The sequence below is a fragment of the Callithrix jacchus genome, chromosome 3, assembly GCF_049354715.1.
Source record: "Callithrix jacchus isolate 240 chromosome 3, calJac240_pri, whole genome shotgun sequence".
Taxonomy (NCBI): domain Eukaryota; kingdom Metazoa; phylum Chordata; class Mammalia; order Primates; family Cebidae; genus Callithrix; species Callithrix jacchus.
The window spans coordinates 149,017,548-149,044,799 of record NC_133504.1 but is presented as its reverse complement, the minus strand read 5'-3'; the positions used below and the strand labels follow the sequence as shown (position 1 = coordinate 149,044,799).

The 27,252-nt window shown below is 37.4% G+C and overlaps 1 long non-coding RNA gene across 4 annotated transcripts in view; it reads left to right on the top strand.

Moving 5' to 3' along the window:
- LOC118152310 (uncharacterized) overlaps window positions 1–25,793 on the top strand; it is a 40,245-nt gene extending 14,452 nt beyond the window's left edge. For 2 of the 4 annotated variants that reach the window (XR_013533477.1, XR_008480246.2), the window contains 6 exons: window positions 1,397–1,447; window positions 2,759–2,819; window positions 3,855–3,972; window positions 4,130–4,232; window positions 10,925–11,061; window positions 21,718–25,793. This is a non-coding gene — a long non-coding RNA (uncharacterized LOC118152310). The remainder of the gene's footprint in view (window positions 1–1,396; window positions 1,448–2,758; window positions 2,820–3,854; window positions 3,973–4,129; window positions 4,233–10,924; window positions 11,062–21,717) is intronic. The other 2 variants (XR_008480248.2, XR_008480245.2) reach the window with 2 other exon arrangements.
- The last annotated feature ends 1,459 nt before the right edge of the window (window positions 25,794–27,252 follow it).

Below are 27,252 nucleotides of genomic sequence, written 5' to 3'. Positions count from 1 at the left end.
TACATTTACAAAATAATTGCCAACATAGTACAGAGGGTTCCCATTATCCTCTATCCAGCTTCTTCTATTAGTAATATCTTACATTAATATAGTACATTTATAAAAACACATTGTTATTATTATTATTATTATTATTTTGAAATGGAGTCTCGCTCTGTTGCCATGCTGGAGTGCAGTGGCTCGATCTCGACTCACTGCCATCTCCACCTCCTGGGTTCAAGCAATTTCCCTGCCTAAGCCTCCTGAGTGCTTGGGACCACAAGCACATGCACACCACCACGCCTGGCTAATTTTTTCTATTTTAATAGAGACAGGGTTTCACCATGTTGGTCGGGATGGTCTTGATCTTCTGACCTTGTGATCCGCCCACCTTGGCCTTTCAAAGTGCTGGGATTACAGGCATGCGCCACTGTGCCCAGATGAGAATTACACATTATTATTAAGTGAAGTCCATATTCAGATTTTCTTGATTTTCTACTAATATCCTTTTCTCTCTGTCTCTCTTCTGGTATTCCATCCAAGATAACACATTACATTTACTTGTGATGTCTCTTTAGGCTACTCTAGGCCTTTGACAGTTTTTCAGATTTTCCTTGCTCTTGATGACCTTGATGGTTTTGGGAAGTACTGGGCAGGATATGCTTCATGAGGAGTGCAACTAATCTTTTTCACATGCTTCAACTGGGATTATGTATATTAGAGAGGAAATAAAATGCCATTCTTATCACATCATATCAAGGGTTTATACTATCAACATGCCTTATTATTGTTGATATTAACCTTGATCATCTGGCTAGATAGCGTTTCTCAAGCTTCTCCACTGTAAAGTTACTGTCTCCCCAACCCTTCTGTAATGTATTCTTTGCAAGGATGCCGCTATGTGCAGTCCACATCTCAGGAATGATGTGTCTGACCCAAGGCCTGGTGACACAGGCTCACAAGGGGATCTCCTGATTTGAAGGTCGCAAAGATCTGTGGGAGAAGTGTGGTATCCTGGGGTTACACGTTCACTCACCACTTCCTTTGGCTGGGGGTGGGGGTTGCCTTGGCTACGTGTCACTCTCAGGTGGGTTGTCTCCCTGCTGTGCTTTTCTGTGCACAGATGTATGTATTAGTATAAACTCATGGATATTTATTTTATGGGGCTGTTATACAACACTAGTTTATTAATTTTGTTGTTCAAATTGTTCCAGCTCTGGTCATTAGGAGCTCCTTTAGTTAGCTCCCATGTCTCTTTGATATGGACATACTCCATAATTCAGTTTTTTAAAATCTTTTTTGAAAAGTAGGAAAAATTTAAAAGTCTCTAATAGAAAAGTCTTAGTCCATTCAGGCTGCTATAACAAAGTATCAATGACTGGGTGGCTTATAAGTAACAGAAATTTATTTCTCATAGTTCTGGAGCCTGGAAAGTCCAAGATAAGAGTGCCAGCCAATACAGTGTCTGGTGAGAACTTGATTTTTGGTTCATAGATGGTGGTGACTTCTTGCTTTGTCCTCACATGGCAGAAGGGGCAAGGTAGCTTTCTGGGATCCCTCTCTCTTTTTTTTAATTGTATTTGGGCTCTGGGGTACATGTGCACGTCTTGCATCCTGCAGGATTGTTGCATAAGTACATACATGCCATGGTGGTTTGCTGTCTCCATCCCCTGCCCCTATTGCCTATGTCAGGCATTTCTCCCAGTGTCATCCCTTCCCATCTTCCCTGCTCACCCACTGCTGTCCCTCTCCTCCCCTCCCTTCCACCCCCCACCTAGCCCTGTGAATGTTGTTCCCTTCCCTGTGCCTAAGTATTCCCATTGTTCATCATTCACCTATGAGTGAAAACATGCAGTGTTTGGTTTTCTGTTCTTGTGTTAGTTTGCTGAGAATGATGGTTTCTAGGTTCATCCATGTCTCTACAAAGGACACGAACTCATCATTTTTTATGGATGCATAGTATTCCATGGTGTATATATGCCACATTTTTTTTTGTCCAGTCTATCATCGATGGACATTTGGGTTGTTTTCAGGTCTTTGCTATCATAAACAGTGCTGCAATGAACATAAAGGTGCATTTGTCTTTATGATAAAACAATTTATAATCCTTTGGGTGTATATTGAGTAATGGGATTTCTGGGTCAAATGGAATTTCTATTTCTAGATCCTTGAGGAATTGCCACACTGTATTTCATAATGGTTGAACTAATTTACACTCCTACCAATAGTGTAAAAATGTTCCTATTTCTCCACCTCCTCTCCAGCATCTGTTGTCTCCAGATTTTTTTAAGGATTGCCATTCTAACTGGCATGAGATGATATCTCAATGTGGTTTTGATTTGCATTTTTCTAATGACTCATGATGATGATCTCTTTTCTAAGGGCACTAATCTCATTAATTACAACTGGGCCATCATGACTTAATTACCTTCCAAAAGGCCCCACTTCCTAATACTACTACCTTGGGGGTTAGGATTCGTCCATATAAAATTTTGGGAAACAGCAACATTCAGAACTTAGCAGGAAAACAAGAAAAACCATAAAACAATAAGCCAATTAATACATTATAAAGAACTTAATTTTTAATGTTCTATAGAAAAAAAGTGAGAAAACATTCAATTGCCTTAAAGTGTTTGATGTGGTATATAATAGTTGTTAGAATTAGTACTACTCAGCACAGGACAATGGGAAATAGACAAGAATTTAGAAATTTATTTTTGAATTTGTGGCTTGTGGAGATTCTGGAATTGCCAAGGCAATCTATCTCTGATTGTTACAGTAGAGGAGGAGGAGGCGGATGCAGAGGAGGTGGAGGAAGAGGAGAAGGAAGAAGGCTTTGGGTAACTATGACAGGAAATAATTTTTAGTGAGTACTTACACTATATTCCTGGCACTTTGCATATGTTATATCATTTGAAAAATAGCCACCTTTCTCAGTTGTTTTTCTTTTCTGTTCAAAGTCTGGGGAATACATTTAACAGACTTGTTCTCATGCTGCACTGTCGCTCTGTGAATCATCAAAAGCCAACTGGAGAATTTCAGAAACATTAGTTATTTTTATAGAAATGAATCGAATTCTATCTAAATTCCATGGGAATGACCCTTTTTTTTTTTTTTTTTTTTTTTTTTTTTTTTTTTTTTTTGCTATTCTGCTACTCTCCTTTGTAAATTTCTAATAATAAGCAGTGAGGTACAAAGAATAGAATGTGGAGCACAGCTGTTCCAAATACATCAATTTTGAAGTGACCTTTACTCTGCAGTTACTAAAAGCACACCACTAACTTTTATAATCTAATCTGCTGTTGCTGATAAACACAATTCAGGAGACTAAGACCATCAACCTTTGACTCATGTGTGATGCATGATGTTTGGAGACTCCAGCTGGGACCAATCTACTTTCCCTGTTGTGGCACCGACCTTGGATTATCACCTGTATTTGGTTCAAGTAATGAGATTCTCAGGTGGAATAACACATTCATTTTTTCCTATAATTTAAAAGATCTCCAGGACAAGTTATGTTATTACCAAGCAAGACAGGGATCCTTGATTTCCAGGTCTCCCTTATTCTCTTGACAACTTAACCATTCCAGACTTTTGCTTCTGACTTGTAGCCCAGAATAAACACCTAGAGGTTTTTGGGTTCCTGAAACATCTTCAAAACCTCCTAGAAAGGATATATTCCTTTTTCTGAGGCTATTTTTTTTCTTTTTCCTAGCAAATATTCTTTAACCTATATTTACATTTGGGTACATTTAACCTACATTTAGAGAAAGACATACCCACCTGCATTTTAATGATCCGTTTAAATACAGTTTGTTTTCTTGTTGTTGTTGTTTTGTTTTGTTTTGAGACAGAGTTTTTCTCTTTTTGCCCAGGCTGGTGTGAAATGGCACAATTCTGGCTCACCACAATCTCCACCTCCCAGGTTCATGTGATTCTCCTGCTTCAGCTTCCTGGGTAGCTAGGATCACAGGTGCCTGCTACCATGCCCAGGTAATTTTTTAATATTTTTAGTAGAGACAGGGTTTCATCATGTTGTCCAGGCTGGTCTCAAACTCCTGACCTCAGGTGATCTGCCCACCTTGGCCTCCCAAAGTGCTGGGATTACAGGCGTGAGCCACTGCACTGGCCATATTTCTTTTCTTTTCAGACAGGCTCTCACTCTGTTTGCCCAGGCTGGAGTGTAGTGGTGCAATCCTGGCTCACTGCAGCCTCAACTTCCCAAGCTGAGCTAATTCTCACATTTCAGCCTTGTAAGTAGCTCTCAAGTAGTACAAATATAAATATTTGTTATTTTAGTAGAGCTAGGGTTTTGCCATGTTACTCTGCCATGTTACTCTGGCTCAAACAGTCTGCCCACTTCAGCCTCTCAAAGTACTGGGATTATAGGGATGAGCCACCACAACTTGCCTTAAATACAATGCCTATAAAATTGGTTCATTAGTCTTCTCAGGTTGTTATAACAAATTACTATTTAATTTGATGGTTTTAAACAACAAAAAATTATTCTTTCAGTTCTGGATACAAGAAGTCTGATATCACCGTGTTGGCAGTGCCACGCTCCCTCTGAGAGCTCTGTGGAAAAATCCTTCCTTGTTTCTTTGTAGCATCTTGTGGCTCCCCACAATGATGGTGTTCCTTGGCTTGTAGCTACATCACTCTAATCTCTGCCTCCATCTTCAGATAGATTTCTCCTCTGTGTGTCTGTATGTGCCTCTCCTCCTCTTAGATGGTCAAAAGTCACTGGATTTAGACTTCCACTCTTATTTATTTTTATTTACTTTTAAAAATTTTTTGTGGGTACATAGTATATATTTATGAAGTGCATGAGATGATTTGATACAGGCATCTACCCTTATTTAGCATGACCTCATCTTACCCTGACTCATTACATTTGTAAAAATGCTATTTCTAATTAAGTTCACATCTTAAAGTTCCAAGTGGACCTGAATTTTTGAGGTTACTATTCAACCTACTATTACTATTAGAAGCAAAGTGGAATCAGGGGCAGCTTAAGGAGTCTTCTGAGATTGCATGTGGGAAACAGTGATAAATGTTGGCTCACAAACAGTGAGAGAAAGGCTAAAATCTCTAAATCACATTTATGTTTTGTGTGCATTAAATCACAGCTACCAAATGTATATACATAAGTGTTATCTCAGGAATGTGTTTCTGTGTGGGTTTGCCTCATTTCTAGTTCATAGAAAACATTGTATAAATATTAACTTGGCTATGTATTTATATATGCAATGTATAAGAAAATTATGATACACTAATTATTACGTAAGTAAATGCAAATATTTAGCTGTGAATTTTTCAGCAAATATATATAAATGTTAACATAGATACATGTCATCTTTTTATTGTATTACCATTGACAGTATCATTCATTTAAAGTAAGACACATGTACTCTTTCGTAAATATCACCAACCAAAATTATCAAATTTAACAAAGGTCTGACATTGAAATATAAAGAAAGTAAGTGTCAATAATATTATGTGCATAAAGCAATATTGTAATTTTAAATTTTTATTATTTTATTGTAATTATGTGCTTATTGTGAGGGATGTAATCTTTTTTCATGTCCCAATAGAGCTAATTAACTCCAAACTTTAGAGACTAACTGTATAGACTTTCTCCTGAACAAATCAACAACAGATTAACTTCTATTTCCATTTTGGACATTTTCTGCAAGGGAAGAAAGGAGTTGGTTGAAAATTATTCTCATCATCATTGTAGTAGTAGTTAACATTTATATGAGTCCTTTCTGTGTTCTAAGTACTTTCATGCACATCATTTAATTGAATCCTAATAATGACTGTTTGAGATAGGGGCTATTATAAACTCTACTTTTAAGATGTGGAAATTAAATCAGAGAAGGATTAATATGCCTAATACTGTATAGCTATGTATGATATGGTGAATAGTCTGGGTTAACTGAAAATCAGATCAATATTGATTTTGACAGGTTAACTCTAATATTCCACTATGTTTGCTTCCAAACTCGAGATGCACAGAATCTATAACAGATGAAAGCTGTCAGGACTGTAGGGTAAACACACCTGATAGCACTAACTTGCATTTTTCGAATGAAACTGTGTGGCACCTGAATTGTGTTCTGAGCTGGGAAATGCAGGTGTGGCCAACCTGGAGATAGATTCATTCCCTGTTCATGGGGAACATCTGAGGCCCCATCCTGTGGAACGTGGGGACTGAGGCTCTGAGTTTTGGCCTAACTGAAGGATGCCAGGTAGAGGTTATTAGGGGAGGGTTTTAAGTGAAAACACTTTGTAAACTGCACGCTGTTTGCAAGCGCTTGTGATTTTCCTGCTCAGCCGGCTGCCACTGGACTCTCTCCCTTGTATGTAAATCCCATGTCTTGTTTCCTGGCTTTTAGTCTCTTCTTTGGCTTCATGAACTGAGTGCCATCACCACTGAAGTCAACAGGGGCTCAGCGTGACAAGGACTGACTGGCAACCTGGGAAGTAAAGCAGCCAATTCTCACTGTCGTCACCCTGCAAATTCTACCTGCCTGTATTTACTCTGCATTCTTTTTTTTTTGCCTCTTCTACTTTTTTCTTAAATTCCCTTTTCATAATTTGTATTTGGCTCCCCAAAACATGGAAAACAAAAAGAGAAAAGCAATTTTTTTAAAGAAAATAATTCTTTCATGGTAAATGATAAGAGAATCGGAGCCAGAAAGTGCATCTGCTGGTCCTGCTCCAATTTATATCCTTGGTAGATCATTGACAACCCTCAGCCCAGATGAGAATAGACTTCTCTCCACAGCATTGCAGGAAGCTACTACTAATTACTTGAATTGGCTAAAAAAAGGAAGCTTTTTTTGGCAGTAGCGTCTGAATTGTCAGCAGGTGCATTCTACTTCATTTGACTAATTTATAGATGAAAGCGATGGTAACGTTTAAGAAAAGATTGGCTAAAGCAAGTCAGGAATATATTAAGTACTTCTATCATGTAGATACTTTCTCCTCAATGTTCCAAAAACTTTCTCTGGTTAAAATTTGAAAATAAGTAGGCAATAAAATATAACCAAGAGTGAGCATGGCATTGAACAGAGAATACAAATTGGTTTATGTAAAATAAAAATAATTTTATAATACTGAATGCACATGTGTAAGGTACATGAATGTGCTTAGGTCAAGGAATAGGCCAAGGTGGGTATCCAGGCCTGCAGGACTCAGCGAGTTTGGCATGTAAGTGCATACCTCCACTTGTTATATAACCTGTTTGTGTAAGTTCATATTTGGCTCTAAGCCACTATTTTCTGTAAAAGGTGTAACTGTCCTGCTGACACTATACAGGGGCTCTTGGCTCCACTCAGCTCAGTTCAACATGGCTTGACATAGCAAGTGCGCTGGTGCCCAGAGAAAGAGAGAGAGTCAGAGGTGTCCATCTTTGCAGATGGACAGGAGGGAGCCATGACACAGCTCAGCTTACTCATGCCGAGAGAGAGAAATAAGCAAGCTGTTGTCCCTAGAGGCAAGGAAGAGCTGGCCGCACAGCTTGTCTGGGGGCCACCAGACTAAGCATCTGAGAGAGGGCAGACAGTGTGAGAAAGCTGTGGATGAGAGCTGCTGCTGAATTAAATCATTCACCTGCATATGGCTCCCACTGTTCCTTCTGCTCATCCACCCACTCCCTTTGGACCTCAGCATGGGCTGGAACTTGACCCTGAGCATGATAACTGGTGTAGTCATGAACCTGACAGCATAGTTTAACTTGGAAATTAATATGGTAACTTTGTAAAAGTAGAAAGGAATTTTGAGACTATTAATAGAATTTAAACTACAATAGTCTGAGGTAATTTGCTCTTTTTTTAAATTGAACTTTAGGTTCTGGGGTACATGTGCAGATAATGCAGGATTGTTGCACAGGTACACACATAGCAATATGGTTTGCTGCCTCCATCCCCCGTCATCTACATCTGGCATTTCTCCCCGTGGTATCCCTCGCTGACGTCCCCACCTCCCTGTTGTCCCTCCCTTGCCCCCACTGCCACCAATGTAGGCAGTCTAGTTCCAAAATCCATACTCCTAATTACTGTATGATACTGACTCATTATGTCATAGGTGCTTAGTATACACTTATTTAGGGACTACACCTAATTAATACACATTAATTCCTGCTGATCTGACTTATAACTCTCTCAAATTTATATTCCCCTTTAGTGGCTAAAGATCACTATATTAGTTATCTATTGTTATATAACTAATTACCCAAATCCTAGTGACTTTAAACAACTATAATCATTTATTATCTCTCACTATTTCTGTGGGTTGGGAATTTGGAACAGTCTGGTTGTGCAGCTCTTGGTTCAGGTCTCATATGAGATTGCAGTCAGGTGCTGGCTCTGGGATAGCAGTCATCTGAAGCTTTGACTGGTCCTGAATGGTCTGATTCCAAGGTGGTTCATTTCCATGGCTGACAATTTGGAGCTATTAAAAACAGTGTGAGGTGTTTTCGTTCCTCTTTACGTGGGGCTGTCTATAGGACCACTTGAGTATCCTCTTAGCATGGAGACTAGTTTTCTCTAGAGTAAAAATTCAAGAGACTCAGATGGATGCTCCAGTGAACTTATGTTGTTGGCTTGGAAGATACAAATCTTCATTTCTATGATATTCTCCTGGTCAGAGAAACCATCCCTCATCAATATTCAGGAGACTGTGTCACAGTCTATTTGGGGTGCTATGACAAAGTACTATATTGAGTGGGTGGCTTATAAAGAACAAAATTTTATTTCTTACAGTTCTAGAGACTGGGAAGTCCAAGATCAAGTTACTGCCAGATTCAATGTCTGGTTAAGGCCTGTTTCTTCATTCATAGATGGAATCTTCTTGCTGTGTCTTCACATAGAAAAGGGGGCATGGCAGTTTTCTGGGGTCTCTTTCATAAGGGCACTAATTTCATTCATAAGTGCTCTGTTTTCATGAAATAATCAACTTCCAATGGCCCCACCTCCAAGTAGCATGAAATTGGGGATTAGGTTTTAAGATATGAATTTGGACCTATGAAAGAACCATTCAAACTGTAGCACTATACAAAGACATGTGGCTTATTGGGGGCCATTTGGGAGGCTGGCTAACACAATCATATACACACATCATGTTTCTTTCTCTGGCCCATCTGCTCTGGTAGTATCCTTCCTTCTTTGAGGAGATGACTTTTATGCATTTTACCATAGCCTACCCCCAAACTAAACTCCCTTTAGGGTTAAAGAAATATTAAGGCGACCAACCCAAGGACAATCAGGTGTCACCCCAGGAATTTTTATTCCCATGGGGAAATATACAAATACAAAATGTCATCAGTTTAAATGATCAAATTAGTTTCGCAGGAGGATCATCTGCAAATTTCAGTTGCTTCCCTGATTTTTTCATAGCTCGGGTGGTCAGTTCTTTCTAAACTTTCTTGATTCTTAGATAAGTTAGAGTTTGTTGATTTTCTTCACCATCAGAAAGTCCTCGTTGATAAGACTCACTTTCCGTATGGCCCCAGCAAAGAACAAGATACACTGTATGTGTTATGTTGATAAAAAGTCAGGAATTTTTTTTTTTTTTTTTTGAGACGGAGTTTCGCTGGTTACCCAGGCTGGAGTACAATGGCGCCATCTCGGCTCACCGCAACCTCCGCCTCCTGGGTTCTGGCAATTCTCCTGCCTCAGCCTCTTGAGTAGCTGGGATTACAGGCACGCGCCACCATGCCCAGCTAATCTTTTGTATCTTTAGTAGAGATGGGGTTTCACCATTTTGACCAGGATGGTCTTGATCTCTTGACCTCGTGATCCACCCGCCTAGGCCTCCCAAAGTGCTGGTATTACAGGCTTGAGCCACCGCGCCCGGCCAGGAAACGTTTTTTAAAAAATCACCCAGGCAACTGGATCATTGAGCTCAGGAGACAAGAGGGCCCCCAGATGGCCTTTGGAGACATTCCTGAGACCTGTACTAGAGAGAGCTTCTGTCTGTTCTTCTGTCAGTTTCTGCCATCAGAGTCAATAATAAAAGATGACCTTCCTTACAAATCTGGGCCTATTACTAATAGGAGACCTTTTCATAGAGAATTTGTTAATTTAGTTAACATTGTAAACTGATAATTTAATTCTATTTATGTGAAAGCCAAAATATATCTCAGAATCTTATAGACAATTATATCCTATTACTATTCCATTCAGTATCCCCCCCAAAAAACCAAATCTTTGATACGTTTTCAACTGTCTTATATGCTAAAAGATTTCTACATATTAACCTGTGCAAGATTTTCTTTTAATAATGATTCAATCTTTCTTATTTCATTATTATAAACCATGAACATAAACTTTTAAAATATACTTTCTCAGTATATCTTATTAGCTTTGTCTTCAAAGCTAACAGAAATAGACACTATGTTCCAATCTTTTTACAATGTGAAAAACAAGTTTAGTGGAAGAAGGGATACAATTATGTGTGGGAAGGTAAACGCAAGGACAATAGTTTCTGGCACATTGTTAACTGAATTGTATGTGTGGGTGTTGCAGACTCCATCAGCTGAGAAGCAAATATAAGAGTATAATGTAAGGTGCTTCTTAAAACATTTTTCCACCAAGTGAATGTGTTGAAGTCTTTTGCGAAAATGACTAGTTGTTGCCTGTCTGATATTTCAGGTAAATATATTAAACATCACATGATAGATCAGGAGCTAACAAGACAAAAGTCACTGGGCCATATTTCATTTAAGGATAGGATTTCAGCATCTCTAAGTAAAAAAATCACAGCTGCCTCCTGCCATTGCCTTGCATTCTGAGTTTTGCTGTATATATTATTAATTGTCACCTGAAACATCTTTGCACACATAGGTACACATATAAACTTCAGGTAGAGAATAATACCAGCTTTCTTTGGCGTCCGATTGTGTGTTTGACCTTTTTTTTTTTTTTTTTTTTTGAGACAGAGTCTCACTCTGTCACCTAGCCTGGAGTGCAGTGGACAATCTTGGCCCAGTGCAACCTCTGTCTCCTGGTTTCAGGCAATTCTCCTGCCTCAACCTCCCGAGAAGCTGGAACTACAGGCACCCACCACCATACTCAGGTAATTTTTGTATTTTTAGTAGAGATGTGGTTTCACCACGTTGACCATGCTGGTCTTGAACTCCTGACCTCATGATCTGACCACTTTGGCCTCCCAAAGTGCTGGGATTACAGGCATGAGCCACCATGCCGGGCTGTGCTTGGCCATTTTGTATGTGTAATTGCTGTCTTCTAACTGCTGGTAGAGTTTGTATTTGTTGAGGTTTGTGTAAATACATGTAGCCATGCCTACATGTATACATTTGCTTGCATGCCTGATGGTAAGTGGGCTTTCTGTGTGTCTGTGTTTGTCTCCTTATTAATGTGATTATCCATTTCATTCCATGCTCACTATTTACTACTTCCTCAGAATTCCAGCTTTTTTGTTTGTTTCTTTGTTTGTTTCTCTTCCTATCACCTATTTCCCCAATACAGGGTTCATATAACCCTTTTCAATGATGTAAGCCTTTCTTGGACTAAATTGCTATTTGAGAATTTAGTTTTTCCTCTTTTTTTCTTCCTCCTAGTTTGTTCCTCTGTATCTTATAAAAATGTCCATACTATTGTGAGTCAAAAACATATTTTCCTTATTTGTGGGAGGAGAAGAGCAAAGAGAAATCATTGGTATTTCATTGAAAGGAAGTACAAGTCAAAGAGATATATGAATGTTATCTTTGATATAGTGATTTAAAAGTTTATGAAGAATAAATATATAAATTTTTAAACCAGAATTTATTTATTTTTCTTCTCTGTGTAAGGTACGGGTCTGGGTAATATTTAAAGTGGTAATAATGTTCAGTTCTTCACATTTGGCTGGAAGTTGTGCTAAAAGAAGAAAATATGAATATAAGTTATTTAGTCATCTGATAAATAGGTATATCTCAAAAGGCAGTTACAGTGGAAAGAATATAGGACTTGGAGAATAAGTATCTGCATTGAAACCCCAGGCCTTCACATACTGGCTTCTCTACACAGAATCTTTATTTTAGAATGCAGATTGGATTGTATTATGTTTCCTTGTCTTTTAAAGGCTTCTGATTGCCCTTAGGATAAAGAAAACAATTTTTAACACTGCTTATAGTTCCTGCATGATCCAGCTCCATCTTTCAGTGCTGACCCACATGTACTGTGAGTACTGAAACACGTGTACATGCATCATGGCTATGACCATGCCCCAGCCACTACAGCCATAGTTCATTGAGTAGACAATGCTCCTTCTCACTGGACCATTGCTCCGTTGTTCTCTCTGAAGCACTCCTTTCCTTGCCTTTTAAACTTCCACTACTCCCACTTGGAACAGATTAGTTTTTACAGGTTATCATGAAACATGTTGCTTTCCTTTGGATCACTTATCTCCATTTTTAGTTGAATATTATTTTGTGTCATCAATGTTGCCACCTCAACTGGACTGTTAACTCCCTAAGAGTGGGAACTACATCTGTGTCCCTGATGTAGTTCCCAGTAGCTCCTGTGCCTATCTCTGTTTCTGACACACATGGCTTTTTAAAAAATTTAATCACTTGAAAAATCATTGAACTGCTCAGAAACAAAATTTTGCCAGTTATAAAATGGGGATAAGAAATTACTTGTTAGATTAACTGAATGTGCATAAAAACTTTGCAGAATGCTCTAAAATATAGGGTAGGATAATAATTATAATAATAACCAAGAGGAATTGCTGCTCTAATTAATTTGGTCAATAGAGAAAAACTAGTCAGTGATAAGTGTGTGCAGATAACTTTAAAATAAATAATTGTCTAATGCATAAATAAGAGCAAAATATGTCTATATTTAGATATCTTCAGGTAATTTAAAAGAAAATAAAATCAGACTGGGCGTGGTGGCTCACGCCAGTAATCCCAGCACTTTGGGAGGCCGAGGTGGGTGGATCACGAGGTCAAGAGATCGAGACCATCCTGGTCAACATGGTGAAACCCCGTCTCTACTAAAAATACGAAAAATTAGCTGGGCATGATGGCGCATGCCTGTAGTTCCAACTACTTGGGAGGCTGAGGCAGGAGAATTGCCTGAACCCAGGAGGCGGAGGTTGCAGTGAGCTGAGATCCCGCCATTTAACTCCAGCCTGGGTAACAAGAGCGAAACTCCGTCTCAAAAAAAGAAAAGAAAAGAAAAGAAAAAATCAAACAAAATGAAAGTTTCTTTCTCTGACAGTACCTCCAGCTTTAATCTACAGTTGTAACCATTTAAAATTGCTTTTTGTTTTTAGCTTTTATCTAGTTATCATGGGATCTCTAAATTTTATGTTTTAATTCCCACTTCTCGATTTATCAGTTTTAGACAGTATCTACTATCTTGCAGCTATGAAAGATGAGTTTAGATCATCACACTAATTTCTATATTTCCAATTTCTATATGCAATTTTTATTATTTATATTATGATGATTCTTCTAGTATTACATTTTTGACTTTAAGTAATATTTTAAACATTTCTTGCTTCATGTAATTTAAGAGTAGCTACTTATCTCACATTGCATAAGAGGAAAGTAGTGTACATATATTTTTCCTTCATTCTTCTTGCCCTTTACATACATTTCCTAAGTTCTGTCTGCTGTGCCACTGTTTGATTCGGTCAGGTGATGTTCTGTTTCATTCTGTCAAGTCTTATATTATCTTCTGTGTTTTCACCAAAGGTTGATTTTAAAAACTAAAACAAAGCAACCTCATAAACATTAACATTATGTAACTGTGATAAATATTATAAATAAACAACATTAAAAACAAATAAATATTATTTCAATCAAAGTACTGTAAAGGGACCCATTGAAAAAGGTTGTACTCCTAATTGAAACTCTGCCAAAAAAAAAAAAAGAGAAAGTTCCAAGTTCTTAATGCTCAAAATTATATTTTAATGTGCTCAATATGTGGTCTGTGATTTTTTATACAGCTTTTTGTTCTCAAAAGAGTTTCTAATTGTTTCTTTGTTATTACTGGCAACAAAATACCCATAAAAGTTTAGAAATTAATCATACAGATTGTAGAATGTAACTGATTTTCTCCTTAAGGATTTCTTTTTTATAGCAGCCACTGATTTCTTGCTTTTATTTGTACTGATGGCACAGAGATTTCATTGCTTAAATCCAATGGATCCAAGTGTGCTTCTCTTTCTTGACTTCCTTTTTGGTCTTTCAGGAACATAAACTCAAGTAATTTTATTTATTGAAGGATGCTTGCAAGGAGGTATTTCTTAATCTCTGAGATCTGAAAATGCTGCTAATTTATCTTTAAATTTGATTTATATTTTGACTGGGTATAAAATTTCAGGCTTTAACTTATTATTCCCTGGAAATATCAAATGTATTGGTCCATTGTCTCCTAGTTTTCATTTCAGCTAATGAGAAGCTTGATACCAGATTCTTTTTCCTTGGTAGTTAATCTAGATTTGTTTTCTAAAAATTTTGAACATATTCTTTTTATTTTGGTGTTGAGATTTTACTAAGATATGAAACTGTATAGATTAACTTTTCATCCATAGTTTTGTCATAAAACAGGATCTTTAATTCTGGAGATTACATTTTCCTTAATCTCAGGAAATATATATATTAAAATTTTCCCATTTTCTTTACATCCTAATTTCTAGAATTCCTCTAAGACAGAAGTTATCCTTTGTGCATTTTTATCTATCTCTTCATTTTAATAATTTACAGCTTTTTAAATTACCAATTTATATACTTTATCATTATTAATTCAATAATATATCAACAAATATTTATTGAATGCCTCTGAAACAAATACTGAGTGCTAGGCTTTATAAATACAATAGAAAGGAGGCAAAAATCTCCACTTTGACATTATAGTATCTAACACACCCCACTTAAACTGCTCTGAGAGTCCTAAGCTCTGCCTTAAAGAACAAAAATTTTGTCTTCATCTTTGTTTATTACTTTTTCCTTCTACTAAATTTTAAATTTCAGTTAATATATTATAATGTCATGTCAAAAAGCTTTTCATCTTTTCTTACATATTTTTATTATGGTGTCTTCTAGAATTTTGGTTTTAATATCTACTTGCATAGGCTAAGATTGCTAATTATATTCTTTTGTTACAAAACCTTTAGTTTCAGAGACATAATGTCAGAGTTTTATGGGTACACATGGAAAAAAATTACAGATGAAAGTGAAGACAACCTAATCATAGCTATTGCTATGCTGACTATTCATTAGTGTGGAGATGGAAGTTGAGACATGCTATGGACAGGCAGGAAGAGTAACTGGTGCCCCTCCCCTTCCTATCTTCATCAACAGACCCTACACACACCAAAGAAATTTCTCAATATCTTTTCTGGGATAGCAATGTTCTTAAATACCCAGCATATTCTCCCTTGTCCAACTCATTATGCACATTCCTAGGTATGATTGAAATAGGATGGGGCAAACCTATGATCAAATGAGTCTAATCTTCAGCAATAGGAGTTTCTTAGCCAAGTCTTCACCAGGAACCTGGAAGCCCATAGGGTACTAATATGCAAACTGAATGCTACACTTTTTTGGGGATGGGAAGGCAGAATAAGCACTTTTGGAAACCACAACAGCATTACGTATAACATGGCAAAAGTCACATTCCATCTCCTAGTTCAGGTATGTATTATGGTGAGAGCCACCTTACACCATGTGGTTGTCTGGCTCTACAGTCTCTGCTATGGAAAGCTGTTTATCACAAATTTTCTAGGCAGAGATGACTGTGGTTTACGTGGCTGCAGGGAATTAGATAACGGATTGCATTTATGATTGGTCTGAATTCTGGCAGGTCCACGTTAAAGGCATTTTCAACCAAAGGGAGATAGTTATGGAGTACTATCTATCTAATAAAGATGTTAGGTTTAGTGTAGTTTGGGCAGTCCATACTGAGAAATGTATACCTTAATTTCTACTAGAGACACAATGACAGTCGCAGGATACTGTGGGGACTGAATATGGAGTAATAGGGGCATGTAGTTCAGTTACAGCTATGAGGTCTAGGTAAATAGAGAATGTGAGCTTTGACATGTTACCTTATTCAGTAACTTTCCATAAGCAGGAAGTGAATCCAGAATTTGTTCCCCCTCCGAAGTTAAGGAAAAACCAATAATTTTTAAAGATCTCTGCACTATCAGCCATTTGTGAATTCTGTCTAAGACTAAATGAATGATTTCCCTGACAGTGATAGAGTGGCCCTGGGCATAGTTACTGGTCTTCCTTACAGTTATATCCTGCTCAGAGTGGAAGAACCAGTGGTTAAGTCTCAGTGCAAGGTTAATAAGTGTGAGTTTCAGGACTTCAAATGCTGTTTTGGAGACATGTTCTTACCGCTCATCTCACTGAAGATGCTAAAGGAGTCACCTCTCTACATGGCAACAGTTTTGTTACTTGACTAGATGATATGTCCCAGGAAGTAGAGCCCTCAGCAGTCAGTTGCCTGTCTGGCACCAGCCTGTCTGTGGTGATGAATGTAAGCATGTGGCTGTGGGTTGGAAATGAAGCTAGCTGGAGCAGACACAGAGTCCTAGTTACCATGAAAACTGGCTAAGGTTTGCGGTAAGTAATTAACTCAGATTTTTTTTTGAAAGTTTTATTTTAACCTCCAAATTATCTCACATGGTTTACATCACATTTCTGTAGTTGCTCATCTTGGTATTTCTTTTTCAGCTTAAGAAGGTCCCCATATCTCTAGTGCTATTTAGTTGTTAGATCATGTTTATGAGTTGTGATTAGATTGGTTAATATAGGCACCTGGTGTGCATATTTTTAAAAATTAAATGTAAATAATTTCAGAAATAAGAAGAGGGAGAAAACACATCAATTGGTACAGCATCTCTGAAATATAATAGCCTTGTTTATAAAATAGCTAAATATAAAGATGCTGTACTGTTTTTGACAAATGACACTATTGTTGCCATTATTATGATTTTCCAATATTACCTTTTATTAGGATTTATCAATATACAGTGAATGCAAAGGTTTATGTTTGGATTAGATAGAATCCCTGCCATTGGAAGATTTACAGCCTAGTGGATCTAATACTCTTTCAGTAACTTTGGAAAATATATTAACTCGTCAAGCCTGGCATCAATTTAGCACCAAGGGTAAATATTAAATAATGAAGATGGTTTATTACAAAAATCCCATGAGTGCCCATTTTAACTTCTTTTACAAAGATTTTCAGACATACTTAGGATATAAAAGTAACAAAGTAAATGTGAATAGTTTCATGGCAATTCATTCCTCTTTGCCTCAAGAGATGTGTTTCTTTTATAGTTTTTTAAGTGCTGGCTTTGAAATACTGTGTTGCCATATTTCATTTGTTCCTTCATATACTAAGGGATGAAATTACAATATGAAAGCAGTAAATACTGCAACAGAAGATATTGATGGAAACAATAGTATGATAGAAAAATATAATTTACTTTTCCTATTTATATGGGAATATTGAAAAATCAAACAGAAGGGAGTTCTGTGAGATGTGATAAATTTTTTGAAATGTGCCAATTAGATATTTTTCTTTTACTTCCTCATTTTAAAAACTGCATTTTCTTTGGGTTGCTTGGATACATTCCATGGCATGACACTTACAGAAGTTCGTACTAAAACATAAATCAAAATGACAACTTTAGACACTGGAACCAATCCTATGGAGGTCACAAAAGGTGGTTCTCCAAGGTCATTTTTTTCTCATTTTATTTAATATGCAAATAGCTCCCAAGATTATACTCTCTTACAGCTTTTCTTCACTGGTTTCCAGACTGATTCTGAGGCACACATTGTTATTAAAAGAAGAAAAAAAGGATTTCAATTGTTTCTGACATAGGATTTAGCTACCTAAATATCATTCATGTTTTTCAGTTTTTATGTTGATCTTTTTACCTTCTACATTTCTAATCTCACTTAATCTGAAAGAGCATACTTTGTGCAATTTATCCTAAACATTTTCTCTTCATTAGACAATGATAGGTAAATATAACTGATTGTGATAAAAAAGCTGTTTTGTTATTGCAGTATTCTGTACTTTACTTAAATTGTTGTATGATCAAATCATCTTTTCCTAGATGCCATTGCTTAGCTGCCCAAAATAACTGGAGGAAGAGATGATTGTATGACCCTCAAGGTGTATATGGTGACAATATTTATTTGTCTTTACATTTGTTCATGGTTCTAAACTATAGATTGACTCAATAATATGCCATAAATACTGGAATGTCTTCTTACATGTATACTTCAAGAAATGACTGTCAGGATTGCCATGACAAGGACTCATGACTTGTCCGATTTTGAAGATACAGTCTCATTCTAGGAAAACAGAACGATTCCTGTTCCAGAGTCCAGTCCAATTAAGTCTAAGACACCTTGACTTTTGCTCATTATGTTGCCTAGGCTGGCTTCAAACTCCTTCTACCTCAGCCTCCCAAGTAGGTGGGACTACAGGCACTTGCTGCCATTTCTAGGGATATCGTTAAGTTTTATAGAGAACTCCCAAATGGAAAATGTAGATTTCTCTCTGCACATATACATGTGTAAGTGGAAGAAGATGAGACATTTCTGTTCCCTAGTTGGCTAGTCATTGACTGAAAGTATTATAATCCATTTAAAACTACATTTTTCCGTCAATTATGCATTAAACACCCAGCATGAAGATTCATTTCCTTATCCAGTGCTCTCTCTTCCTCTCTCTCTCTGTTTTTGAGAGGCTGAGTTGAACAATTTATAAAAGCAATAACTTCTTTGGGGCTCTCTTTAGTACTATAAAAATCAGTACTCCTTCATCATAACCTTTGAATGCTCAAATGTTCAGCCCCATATTTTGCCTAGCTGTCCTTTATTGTTGTCGCCAGAATCAATATAGTATGTCTGTATTTGATCTCAAATTATGCTTAATGTTGCTCTATAATTTCAGTTTAAATGATAATGTTCTAGTAAGCGATATTACTCTAGGTCAGCTGACTGAATTCTATTAAAATATTTGTTGCTCTCATGACTGACAATGACATGTCCTATCATACATATGTCATTGCAGGTACATTCTCAGTGTGCTCTGCCCTTGTCAGAGTTGACTATTTGCAGCACTAAATCAAAGATTCTGCATAGAGTAATCCTTATAAGAATTTTCATTAATTAAAACCTATTAAGGGAAAGTGATGCTCAGAGGCAATAAGTTTATCATATTAACGTATTTCATTCGTTTTTCATATTCTCTGAAATTAATTTTCATGTTACAATAAAGGGTATCTTAGATTTGACAATAATGGTGTCATCTACCAGCCCTCTTAATGTCCTCGAGCATTTATACCTAACATGCAAAGACTGAATTGTGCCAGATACTTAAAAAATCTGCTTTCATCCGTTTGCAAGAGGAATGAATTATATAGAGCCTTCTTTCCTGAAATAAAGTGTTCCATCTTTAAGGGAATCTATAGATATTTGGTAAATTCTAACTGATAGGATAGGCATTAGGGCCTGGGTTATGAAAATGTCTTTTTGTATTTCAAGATCCAACCAGGTAGGAGTAATTAGGATAGAATTGCCCTAAACACCCACAAAATAACAATTGGTAGAGCATTGTTATGCACTGACAGATGTTTGGAAAAGTGAAAACAACTCCTATTCAAATGGGAAAGTTTCAAAGTAGAGTATTCTGAATAATAAAAGAGGAGACAATAACCAAAAAATCTACTTTTTTTTTTTTTACCAGTATAAAAACTTAATAAGGGAGGAGATCTAGCCATTTTTTAAGCTCATGCACAAACCCATTTTGTGCTGAAACCACTTGAACAATATCAATTCTAATAAAAAGACTATTAAAAGGGTGCCATTCAAGCCTGCTGGCTCTTTTTGGTGGGTCACCTTACAGTCCACTGTTGGTTGCATGATTGCCGAGAGCCAAGTGAGCACAGGCTCTTTGTGTTCTGCCAGTATTTTGAAGTGGATAAGCTAAATATGCCTCTCAGTACACAATATTCTGCAGAGTTAGCATCAACAATGGCTGTGGCTGATGACATTGCCTAGTAAATCATGCTCTGCACATCATTCAAGACAGAACCATTTTTAAAAAGAGAGATGTATCTTGGTTTGACAGGCTTGTTAAATCAAATCTAGGTTTCAAAGCCAAGAGTAGATTTACTGAAACCATCTTAAGCCAAGAGTTGGTTGATAGAAGTTATACTGTAGAATTAAACTTGTTTTAAAACGTCATAGGTATGTTTAAGGGCCCCACTTGTTTGGACTTTAAAAATATTTTAATTAATGTATGTACCCAATTTATAAGGAGACTAACACTAAAAATTTAAACAGCTCATATCTAACAGACTTGGGGATTAGATGTCCTTATTTATTGTTTGAAACCTAACCAGATAAATGATTCTGGACTTGAAAGTAAGAAATAACAAGAAGCCTGTCCCACTGAAATCTAATTCCTCTTAAAAACAACTGTAATCAATACATGAAAGGGACTGTGGTGAACGTGGAAATACTCTCCCATATCTCCCTTCAAGGTAAGACTTGTTCCAGTTGTCAGCAGATAGCCTCCAGGTGTTAGCTTCTGCAATGTTTGCATAAGCCTGGGAGGGCTACCTCACTGTAGCAATGGCCTTCCCAGTACAGTCTACCTCAAGTGACTAAGCATGATGGTGGATAAAGGCCCAGACATTTTGGTCCACAGAGCTCTGCATGGGGTTAAGTGGGGCTGTGGTGGACAGCACTGCTCAACTGCTCGCTCTGCCCAATCCTGCTTCCTTTCTTTACCACGTTCTCTAATGGCTATTCTGCATGCCAAGCACTTTCTGACTGTTTGCTTCTGGAAAATCCACCTGCAACAGGGAGCATACAAAATCATCTTTGCCAAGAAAATGTCAAGACACAATTTCTCTCTGAATATATTATAACAAACAGGTCAGCCTGAAGAAGCCTTTGATGGGGACAAAAAAGAATCATCCACAATATCTATGGCTTGACCCATAGCCAAATTTCTCACTTTGTCAGAGAGAGTTGTAGGTTATTTCCTTCTTTTCCAGACACTTACTTATAAAAAGAGAATTGTTGAGAAATTTTCTGGATTTGAAAAATCTGGATAAAAAATAATACGCCTTTAGGACAGAGAGCTCTAAAGGAAGGAAATGGACATATAAGCTGTTTCAGAATGACCCCTGAACTGGTCTATTTCAGCAGCTTACTTTTGTATGCCCTGATCTACCTGATTTTTGCCACTGAGTTAAGCAATCTTAAAATCACACACCAGAATGGTGAAGAGGGTTATTTTTTTTAAAGGGGGAAAAATAAGAGTACTATTAATTCATCCTTTACTCTTCCGCTCTTGGCTTAAAGGAAGGTGACTCTTGTTATAGGAATGTCTTAGCCCATTTTTATGCTGCTATTAAATAATTTATAATGAACAGAAATTTATTGGCTCATAGTTCTGGAGGCTGAGAAGTCCAATATCAATGTGTTGGCCTCTGGTGAGAGTTTCCTTGTTGCTTTATCACATAGCAGAAGGTGAGAGGGCAAGAGATAACAAGAAAGTGGCAAATTCACTCTTTTATAACGGCACCAATTCTACCCATGACAGTGAAGCCCTCATGGCCTAATTGCCTCTGAAAGGTCCTACCTTTTAATACTATTACAATGGCAATTAAATTTCACCATGAGTTTTGGAAGGGACAAACATTCAAATCATAGAAGGAATTCTTCTTTTTCAGGATGCATGTATCTGGCAATGAATGTGATATGACTTGGTTGCATAGCATCCCTGTGTGCTGTTCTTTGTTCTCATTCTTATGGAGAAAATCAGGAGGACTGAAGGTGGGTGTCAAGACATTATCCAAATGTACCTCATAACAACCTATTCTCTAATGGGTATTCTTTCAGCTAATATCATAGCATTTCCCCATTCTTTTACCATTCTCAGTCTCCAGCACCTGTCTATTAGATACAAAAGTTCCTGTAAATAGCTCCTTTCCTCCAAGGCTTATTATCATAAATGGAAATGGAAACTCATAGCTGCAATTACATTTAAGCCTGATCAGAGGAAGGAGACATAATTTATTCAATGCCTTCAATTTTCTTAGTTGTGCAAAATAATAAATATTAGAAATACAACACATTCATCTTGCCAGATGCATTTTATGGGAAAAATATAATTATCACTGAACTGAGATTATATCAATAAAATTTTTCTATTGTCATTGAAATAAACAGAAATGACAAAACACAAAGCAATTACCATATGTGCTTTACTATTTTCTCCTAAACCTGAAGATTAACTATATAATCACAAAAGGTAATTTCACTAAATAGCCAGGGAAGTAGCTCTATCCACCAATTACCATATCCAGCCTTGTAGCTACCCACCTATTCTTTCTAAAGAGCAGTGAGGTGAACAACCATGAAATTTTATGGAGAAAAGTGATTTCATTTTTGATGAGATCAAATGACCTATACTTGAACTTCAGAGCAAAACTCTCAGAGAACAAAATCCTTTTGGTCAGTTATTGTTTTCCTTACTCTCTTTTGCTACAACTGTTTTTTTTACAATGTTGCCTGAGAATCAACTGATTTTTATCATTCCTTTGCTCAATTTTAGTCTTTGATCATCAATCTACTTTTAGGGAGAGGGTGGCATTAACTGCCCTGACTCCTTTTGCCTCACTTTTTTACTTAGTCACTTTGTACTTTTGCCATGATATGAGACAGAGTATATTATTATAGTATTTTGCCTGATGGTTAAAAATTTGTACTGTAGAATAAAAACGTTGGTTAGATGTCTGATCATGGAAAAGAAACTTAATGTCTCTGAGGTTTTGGTTAGAAAACAGAATATCCTAGGTATTTTGAGAAGACAGAATGTTAATAGAGTGAAGAAGCTGTGAAGAAATTGGAAAATGTAGAGGTGAAGATCAGGGAAGGCCTGGGAAGGCTACCGCTGAATCTCAATTTTTCTGTTAGTTTTCCATGAATCAGGAAGTTATTCCGCTTATCTGGCTCAGGAGATTTAGAAAACCATTTACAATAGGCACATCTGTGTTCAATGCCAAGCGGATAATTTATGGGAGAACACTTGACGGCTTTAGCAAAACTATCCATCTGCTAAAGCCCATAAGTCTGGACAAACACAAAGATAATGGCCTCTGGCTTTCCAACAAGTGCCTCTTGTTGGTGAGATCTAAATATGCATTGCATTAAAAAGGTTTCTAGGAAATGTAGCTCCCAGGATTCTTAGTGTCTAAAGCCATTGTTTTTCTCTTCAGAAATGAAATGGCTCAATTGTATTTCTTCCCTGTTATCTAAGAAAAACAAAATAATTTTACATCATGTTACTCACATGGTGGCCAAATCTACCTTCGTTTTAAATAAAAATGCAGTGACCACTAATTAAATCTCTCTAAAAACTATGAATATAGGGAATACTTTTGTTCAATGACATGCTGGAGTCAACAGTAGGAATGAGAGGGAATAGTTATCTTTAGTTACTCAAAGAAGTTTCTTAAAGATCTACTCTAGTTCCTTGAAGATAGAGCTTTTATAAAGTTTTTATGCCTTTTTTGGAGTAAGTTAAATTTAGTATCACTCAGTACGGTTTAACTCTCTTTTTTCTTCAATCTTTTCTGATTTATCAGTTATTTTGGAATATGAATATAAGCTGGGGTTAGAAGTGATGTCACATTCTGACTAATTCATCCAGGCTCCATCTGCCTTTTTTCCTCACTCTTTTTTACCACTTTTTTCTTTTTCACTACCAGATCTCATATAAATGATCAGCTATGCTTCATGCTCTAGGGTATTCTGAACCACAAGTAGGTGACATTTAAGCATGCAAAGCTCAGTCCTTAGTGACTTCATATTCAGTTGTCTTCTCTGTTAGGCCATCTGTAATACTGCTCGCAGTTTTAGCAAATGAGCTTTAGGGTGGTTTTCCATGCATGACGCTGTTTCAGTTTTATTTTGAGGGTTTGCGAGGCAGGTGGAAGGTTATCCTCCTGATCATTCTTCTGATCTCTTCTGTTCTCCAGGCTAATGACTTTGGCCATACCCACAGCTTAATTTTAAAAGTCACCAATCTGCTTGAGTGTGTGATTTTTACCAGCTGTGTTCAACCATTGGGGTAACAAAAAATAGCAAGCGTATGATTAGTTTGATACATGTTTAGAGAAATTACTGAATGGCCATAACCAGAACAGCAAACAAGTGAGATGATTGAGGATGATAGTGAGATAGGGATTAAAATAACAAATTCATAAATAAAATTGTATTTGGGAAAATATACAGCTAATAAGATTAATAGACTTGGATAAAATGAATGTATCAGTCAGTTTCCAGTAGAAAATAGATGATATTCTTAAAAGAGGTAAAAGCTAAGAATTTATACACTGATATTTGGGCAATGAATAAAGCATGGTAAAGCATTATTGAGAAATCACAAAGCATGGTAAAGCTTCCCAGTGGGGGGCTGTTACCTCTCCTAAACCTAAAAATTAAGGTTAGAGAAGAAAGTTGGGTTGGGGGTAGGAGAGAGCAAAGAGAGAGAGAAAGAGAGAGAGAGAGAGAGAGAGAGAGAGAGGAACGAACAAGAGCATTTTGCACTTTAAGAGAAACTTACTAACAGGAGAATAAATTCTTTAAACTCACTCTCCTACTCTGTGATATCATGACCATGACTCATTGGCTGACCTCACCCAAACATCAAACATCAGAGTTGCAAGGGGGCAGAGAATAGGTGGCAGAGGAAGGAGCAGATTGATTTGTGTAGAATACAGAAATATCTGGTCCAAAGTAGAAATCAATTGGTATGAGTTTTTTTTTTTTTTCTTTTTCTTTTTTTTACTGTAAAGAAGTATGAAAGTTATGGTACATTTTTAAAAAATAAATATAGAGAAAAACTATTATAAGCATTTAGTAGGTAAACAATTTTGGAGAGTGAAAAGTTCTACTGTTCAGTCAAGTGAATGGGTTGATAAAGTGAGGGCTGAAGGTCACTAGGCTTGGTCCCAAAGGTAGAATGGACTGTTGTAGTTTGCTCGGGACTGAGGGCTTTCTAGGGATGCAGAACTTCCTGTGTGAAAATCAGGAGAGTCTCGGGCAAACCATGACAGTAGGCCAATTTTCTGGAAGAATAAGTGGATATTTATGGGAATTCCATGCAGGAGAAAAGCATTACCCAAGATATACCAAGAGAGATATATATAACACAGGTTTATTTGTATTTTCAGAAGTGAAATTTTAATTTGTATGAATAAGATAAACTGAATAGGTCATTAAGAAACATTTAGAGTTTTAAAATACTGAAAAGTTTAATTGGGGTGTTGAGAAACAGGATGCTAAAGTACTGTTTTTATGTATTCTGGTTATTAATTCCTATTCAGTTGAATTATTTGCAAATATTTTCTCCCATTCTATAGGTTGTCTCTTTATTGATTGTTTCCTTTGCTGTGCAGAAGCTATTTAGCTTGATGTTATACCGATCTTGTTTGGTTGCATACCCACTCAAACCTCGTCTTGAATTATAACTCTCACAATTTCCATGTGTCATGGGAAAAACCCAGTGGGAGGTGATTGAATTATGGGGGAGGGTGTTTGCTGCATGGTTCTTGTGATAGTGAATGAGTCTCAAGAGATCTGATGGTTTTAAAAATGGGAGTTTCCTGATCAAGCTCTCTCTTGGCTGCCATTCATGTAAAATATGACTTGCTTCTCCTTGTCTTTTACCTTCCACTGTGATTGTGAGGGCTCTCCAGCTATGTGCAACTGTAAGTCCAATAAATCTCTTTCTTTAGTAAATTGCCTAGTCTCTGGTTTGTCTTCATCAGCAACATGAATATGGACTAATACAGTAAATTGGAACAAGTAGAGTGGGACGTTGCCTAAAATATACTCAAACATGTGGAAGCGACTTTGGAACTGGGTAACAGGCAGAGGCTGGAATACTTGGGAGGGCTCTGAAGAAGACAGAAAAATGTGGGGAAGTTTGGAACTTCCTAGAGACTTATTGAATGGCTTTGACCAAAAATGCTGATAGTGATATGAACAATAAGGTCCAGGCTGAGGTGGTCTCAGATGGAGAGGAGGAATTCGTTGGGAACTGAAGCAAAGTTGACTCTTGTTATGTTTTAGCAAAGAGATTGATGGCATTTTGCTCCTGCCCTGGAGATTTGTGGAACTCTGAAATTGAGATAGATGACATAGAGTATCTGGTAGAAGAAATTTCTAAGCAGCAAAGCATTCAATATGTGACCTCGGTGCTGTTGAAGGCATTCATTTTTATAAGGGAACAAAGCATAAAAGTTCAGAAAATTCGTAGCCTGACAATGTGATAGAAAATAGAACCCCATTTTTGGAGGAGAAATTCAAGCTGGCTGCAGAAATTTGCATAAGTAATGAAGAGCCAAATGTTAAATCCAAAGACAATGGGGAAAATGTCTCCAAGGCATGTCAGAGGTCTTCATGGTAGCCTCTCCCATTACAGGCCCAGAGGCCCAGAATGAAAATATGGTTTAGTGGGTCTGGCCCAGGGTCCCTGTGCTATGTGCAGCCTAAGGACTTGGTGCCCTGTATCTCAGACACTCCAGTTGTGGCTGAAAGGGGCCAATGTAGAGTGAGCACTGTGGCTATAGAGGGTCTAAGCCCCAAGCCTTGACATCTTCCATGTTATGTTGAGCCTTCAAGTGCACAGAAGTCAAGAATTGCAATTTGTTAACCTTCACCTAGATTTCAAAAGATGTATGGAAATGTCTGGATGCCCAGGCCAAAGTTTGCTGCAGGGATGGGGCGCTCATGGAGAACCTCTGCTAGGGCAGTGCAGAAGGGAAATGTGGAGTCAGAGCCTCCACACAGAGTCCCTACTGGGGCACTGCTGGGTGGAGCTGTGAGAAGAGGGCCACCATCCTCCAGACCCCAGAATGGTAGATTCACTGACAGATTGCACTGTGCACCTGGAAAAGCTGCAAACACTCAATGACAGCCTATGAAAGTAGCTGGAAGGGAGGCTCTACCCTGTACAGACATAGGGGCAGAGCTGCGCAAGACCACGGGAACCAACATCTTGCATCAGTGTGATCTGGATGTGAGACATGGAGTCAAAGGAGATCATTTTGGAGCTTTAAGATTTGACTGCCCTGATGGATTTCAGATTTGCATGGGCATTGTAATCCCTTTGTTTTGGCCAATGTCTCCCATTTGGAACAGTTTTATATACCCAATGCCTGTATGTCAATTGTACCTAAGAAGTTAATAACTTGCTT